This window comes from Athene cunicularia, assembly GCF_003259725.1.
Source record: "Athene cunicularia isolate RWA chromosome 17 unlocalized genomic scaffold, athCun1 chr17_part1, whole genome shotgun sequence".
In the NCBI taxonomy this organism is placed as follows: domain Eukaryota; kingdom Metazoa; phylum Chordata; class Aves; order Strigiformes; family Strigidae; genus Athene; species Athene cunicularia.
The window spans coordinates 11,600,065-11,606,461 of record NW_020799122.1 but is presented as its reverse complement, the minus strand read 5'-3'; positions in this window follow the sequence as shown (position 1 = coordinate 11,606,461).

The following is a 6,397-nucleotide window of genomic DNA, read 5'->3' as shown; positions in this document are numbered from 1 at the left end:
CACCCCCCCTCCCCCCGCCGTGGGTGCCTCCAGCATGGGGAGTCCACAGACAGGCAGCCAAAATGGGCAGCCAGCCCCATGTGGAGCCCCCAGCTCCCCGGCCCCAGGGATAGTGACCCAGGTACATGCGCACCCAAACCCAAACTCAGTCCATCCTCCAACACACCCTGCCTTGGGCAGGGTCCCACGGGGGGCTCATCAAGCTCCTTTGGGTGCTGCTGGGGTGTCCCTGCTCATGTCACCTCCAAGCTCTTTATTCTCCTCAGATGGCCTCAGGATTTTGCCTGGATTTTGATGCCCCTCCCCACCAAGTTTACCCTGTCCAGACCTCCAGCCTTGCTGCAGCAAAGACCCCACCGGCACCACTGACCCCCATAACAAGGGGTCTGGGGGGGCCTGGAGCTGCACTGTGACCGCACAGACACATGGTGCTCATGTCATTGCTGTCCCCGGCCACTCCGTCAGTGGGACAGACACAACATCTGGAGCTCAGGTATTTCACTGAACAGCTCTGCATTCCCACTCTCAGCCTGGAGGAAAGTGCAGTGCCATCAGGCCTTATGCATCCCATAGATGATCCGACCATCCACACTCCAGGCAATGACGCTAAAAATCTCACCCAGCTGCCTGGCCTGGAGGGGGTGACCAAACCCACCTGGTCCAGAGGGATCCCCAGGCACCCCAAGAGCTCAGCCACACTCCATCTTCGGGCTGGACCAACCCTAGAGTGTGGCTTCCCCCTGGGAACCATGCAGCTTCACCCACCACTTGCCTCTGTCTGTTAATGGTTTTTTTTTAATCTTCTCATTTGTTGTTGGATAAAGGATTTGGTAACGACTTTGCTTCTGCTCCCTCTAAGTGTAATTCTTTGATCTGCTCACCTGTTCAAATCCGTGTGAGGCAGCTGCTGTCTGGCACCCTAACAGTGCTAAACAGGGATTCCCTTAGTCTTCCCCACACTCTCTGTGCCAGTTTTTGATTACTTTCCTGCTAATGCTTCTGGATGCAGATAGAAAGAACTCATATCTTATGCTTGAACTCACAGAGCAAAGGAAATTGCAGGAAGTGAGTGAACACAAGCCATTTTCTGTTATTAATTCATATGGCATCCCGGTGCTGACCCAGCTACACGGTGTTATTACGCTGCTATTCCATGAGTTAAGCAACATCTCTATTTAAAAATAATCATAAATTTTATCAGGCATCATTTCTGCTGAACAAGAGTGTGTTTGTGCCAAGATGCTGGGGATCCTTGTGTTGCCCCAGTGGTGCTGCCAGTCTCTGCTTCCTGTGCTCAGTGGATGTGTCACTGGATCCTCCCCATCCTGGCACAGCTGCACTTCTTAGCTTCTCCTCCACCTGTTCAGGTACTTGTGAAGCAGTTTGCAGTCCAAGCCAAAGCCTGGAACTTCTTTTTCTCCTAGAGCCTGCGTTAGGCTCAATGGGGTCCTTGGTGGCAAGTTCCACTGGTTAAGGCTTGAGCAAAAGAGGCTTCGTCCCCAAGTGTTCATTCCAAGATGTGAGTGCTCAATAAGCCTTGCAGAGCTCTCCCGGACTTACTTTTGGAGCTGCAAAGTTTCCCTTTTCTCTGCTGAGTTGGTTCACCAAGACCTCTACTTTCCACCCCAAACCTCAAATAATCCCATCCTTCAAAGCCCAGACCGTTCACCTTTGGCTGGGCCCGAGTGCCTGCGCCCTTGAGTGGTGTCCCTACCAAATCCCATTCCTCATGACCAACTCTAACATTGGCCTTTGGATCTGGCCATACTCTTACTCCTGGGCTTAGCACCTGACTTTGTCATATATACATACATGCTGCATCATCTTTCATAAATACCTGTTGTGTGTTACCATAAATGTATATCTTTATGCTATGTGTGGATATTCTCAGCATGTCTTCTGAGCTGTGGTGATGTGCTATGACATGCTTCTCTGGGTTTTACACTGATTTATTTTACCATTCTGTGAGACATTTCCAGCAGGCCAAGCATGCCCCAGGGTTCGGAGTGAGCTCCTTAGCTCAAGTGTACCTGCCGTTCCCTGTGTCCTGCTTCGAGCTCTACTTGGCCAGACACACAGGAGCAGCTTTGCCAGTGGGTTCACTTCACGCCCCACAGATGAACAAACTTTTGCTTTTTGTAATCAAGTGGTTACTTGTTGTAATCAAGTTGGTGTTGGTCCTGCTGGCACCTTCCTGCATGCAACCACAGCTTCTTTCTGCAAAACTCACTACTTTCCAGTGTCACAAATGGATCATTTCTAACCCTCAGCTTTACAGATGCACCGATAGACGTAACACCACTTCACAATCTCTGCCGCAGCTCCTCTGAGATGCCAGAAGCTAATTTGACCCTAAATTTCTTCCTCGTCATCTGCATCAGCCATCATTGGCTTCATCATCCAGCTGCATGTTCAGGATTTTATTGTCTTTCTGGATTTATAATGCCTGTGGAGAAGGACCTGTTCTAACAGGATGGCTTCTTCCTCACTTGGTGCTGACTCTGAGCCGCGATGCCACGCATGTCTTTGCTTTCCACTCAACCCGAGGGAGCCATCAGCTCCACATGTGCCAAACCTTCCTGCCCTGTGTCCCGGATCCCATCTACAGTGTGCATACCTGGCACTGCACTTTGCTGTCTGTGCTTCTGGCAGTGGCACCTGGGGTGCTTTTGCAGTGATTCATGTCACTTTTATTTACTGCTTGGTTCTCTCATTACAGTTCGTTTGACTGGATCCTGCACACATCAACAGCCCTTTCCAAAATCCAGCCTGTTTCTTGTGATCTTGTTTTGCACTGGTGAATCACTCATCACACAGATAATTCACCCACAAAAAAATGAGCTCATCTTCAGCTTTCCAGAGAGAGCTTTATCGGCAGGTCTGGAGCGGGACGGGCACTGGCTCCAGCACCTGCCCAGCTGCTCTGAGGCACCGGAGGGACAACCCAGCCCAGTGTGGCTGGGAGAGACACAAACGTGGTACCCCACTCCACATCAGCTCTGTTCATTCTCCATGCTTCATCGTGCCCAGCTCCATCCCTTCAGGATTGTGTTTTCCTCCTGGGGTAGAGTATCAGGAGAAGGGACCCCAAGTTCCACAATTGCCACCTGCCCAGGCTGAGACCCTCCAGGCCTGGCTGAGGTGGCATCAGCCCCCAAAACAGCCCAGTGCAGCCACCAACAGAAGGGGAATGCAGTGCAGCTGCCACATGGGTCCACCAAAGCTATTGCAGGAGGTGTCTGCAGCTTCTGGGATGTGCAGCTTGCCCAGGCAGAGCAAACACCATTTTGAAGGAAGGATGCTATCAAAAAATCTGCCAAGAAACCAGCAGAATCGCTTGTTGCCAGATGGTTGCTTAAGGATGCAACCAGCTGATGCAGAGCTGGTTGCTCTGCTCGCTGTTTGAAGCAGCAGAAGTGTGTGGGTCGGTGGTGGTCAGGACCTGACATTGATGCTCTTGCAGTACAGTCCTAACACACTGATGGGGGTTTGGATGTGGTTGTTTCTAGGCTTTTAGCCCTCTACGGAGACTCCACCGTGAGAAAAATGGTGTTCAGATCTGCAAAGTGGTCTAGAGCGTGTGGATCTTCCATGTGTTACCACACACAGACCTTGAGATTATGGGTATTAAAAGCTCTGTGGCATGACAGACCTACATGTATGGTGTTCTAGCCAGCTTGAAGGTTATGGATGTTCCTAAACTGGTCCCAAGGGATATAATAATTATTTTTACTATTCATTTGGTTTAGGGATTAGTACTGTGGCCACTTATGGGAGCCCTTGGTGTGAAGTGGGTGGCCACCTTACTGGTGCTGCACTGATGGCAGGAGGGCAGGGAGGAGGAGGAGGGACATACATGGGCCAGGGGGAGATCAAGGCAGCAGGGCCAGAGACCATCTCCTTTCTCCTTGAGTACAGTGACCTGTGGACCTGGGGTTGCTCAGCTGCCAGAAAAGAAGACTCATGGAAAATGTCTTGCTCTCCACAGTTATCTCACGGGAGGAGGGAGGGAGGATGAGGATCAATAGCCACACACCAGGACATGGGACATTCCAGCTGTATTTCACTATAGCTAGGCAGGGAAAAGCTTTTTCACTTTGAGGGTCAAACACTGGATCAGGCTGCAGAGTGGTGATGGGATCTCCAGCCTTGGAGATGTTGGAAGCTGCCCTGCACAAGGGCCAGAGCAACACACTGGCCATGCTTTGAGCAGGGGACTGGACTCCGCTATGGGAGTGGGACCAGCCACAGTCCCTGCAGGCAAGTGGGGTCCCCCACTCCCATCAGAGCCCCCTTCTTCATCTGGGGGATGCATCTCCCCCAGCCCTGTGTATGCACAGTCTCACGGACTCCCAAGGCAAGGAGGGTTTCCCATCTTGCTGGTGACCCCACAGCATCACAGTTATATCAGAAACTCCTCCTGGTCTTGCAGTGTTACCAGAGGCTGATGGGGCGATCTGGAGCTCCCTGGGGGCTGCTGGCCTGGGCAGGGGGTGACCACAAGGACCCGGAGCTGCACTCCAGGTGTGAGAGGGTGCAAGGAAGACCCATGTCCTTTAGAAAATACTTTGTGCCCAAGCAAAATGGGACAGAGGTGGCCCAGAAATAGAAATGGCAACTCAGCAGAAACCTTCTCCCTTCCCATCCAGCCCAGGTAATGCTGGGTTTAACAGAACCTGAGGGATTTGAAGCTCAGTAAAAACCAGAGCATGTACCAGAACTGGGATATGGCTGCTTTTCCCAGCCCTCCTTCACCGAGTTGGGTGGGTGCAGGGTTGGTGAAGCAGCTCTGGTGACGGCGATGCTGGGGCTGAGGCAGACGCCTTCTAATTGTGGTGATATCCAGTGTTTGTTTTTCTGGCTCCCTGAGAGAGCCCAGCGCTGCCTGCACTTGTAACTTGACAGTGCAGCTGGCCTGGATGCAGTGGTGAGACACAAACTGGGTCAGGGAGAAGGAGGAGGCACTGTGGCAGCGTGTGGCTCCGGGATGCCCGTCAGCAGCACGCTGGGGCACAGTGGTCCTGGCATGGGTGAAGAAGTGCCCAACCTGCTGCTTATCCCTACCAGGTGCTGCCTCAGCTGGGCCACAGCTCCAAAGAGCAGCCCAGCACTGAAGCAGCAACTTGTTTTCACAGCAGAATTTCACCTTTTTCAGGCAAACTTCCCTGAACACAGTGGATGGGACCCACCGAGTCCTGCCCGGCTCCGGACCGCTGCTGCCCCTTGCTCTGCGCGCAGCCTCACACCAGCTGTGGCCGTGCCTGTGTGTGGTGGGATCCTGCTGTCCCAGCGTGGCTGTCCCAGGGCTTCTAGCAGGACCTGGGGGCACAATGTGCTCCCCCATCCCTGCTCCCAACATCTGACCCCAGGGTTGCCATCCCTTCTGTCAGCTTGGGCAACCAATGCTCTTATATGGAGCACCATAGTTGCATTTCCAGGTCAGGTGGCTGAATTGGAGCATTGACCCAAGGATTCAGTTTGCCCTGCTGCCTGTAACCCTCCCAGGGAGCTGTGTGGGTGCACAAACAGCAGCTGCCCCTGGCATGACTCCTGCCCCAGCACATCAGCAGCTTCCTGTGGCTGCCGGCGCGCGGGGGCTGCCGGAGCTGACGCTCCTTCACTGCGGTTTGAGCATGAGAAGCTGAGCCGCCGCTTTCTTTGAGCCTGCAGGAGAGCTGCAGCTGAGGGAAGAGCTTCAGCTCGGGGAAGAGCAGCTGCTTGCAGACCTGGGGATGGGTGGTTGCGAGAGGGTGGTGGAAGGGGATACACAAGGAAATGGGGGAGCTGGTGAACTCCCCAGTATCACCTTGAGTGGAAGCTGGGAGCCATGTAGAGCCCTTGGCAGAGGGTCCATGGGAGGGGGCTGCACCCCACGGGGCAGGGATGGGGTGCAGTGCCAGCTGTTGGGGAAGTTTCCCAGGGCTGACAGCATCATCTGGCCTGGGGTTTCCATTGTCTCTTTCATCTCCCTGATTTCTTCTGTCCTTCAAGGGCCTAGCCAATATACTCGGTGCCAGAAGCCACCTTGGGATGCTACAGGAGGACCTGTGGCCTGCGTCTCCCCACTGCTGACTTCAGAGAGGACCCCCTCCTGGGCTGGAGGAGGATGCCTGGGAACAAGGGGTTTGCTGCAGCCTGGTGGTCCCATGCAGGCTGCAGGGAAACGAGTGGTTACACTGGAGCCGGCTCCATCCCTAGTGTGACATGGGGACGTGAGGTCTTTCCATATAATGGAAACCAGTACTCCATCCTGGAAGGGGACCCAGCATGCCCAGACTGCCGAGGGAGCTGTCAGGGTGACATCAGGGATTGTGCTGTGTCCCCGGGTCCAAATGGGTAATCAGAGGGTCTTGTCCTACTGTGAGTCATGTTCCTGTCTGCTGGGGAAACATGTGGG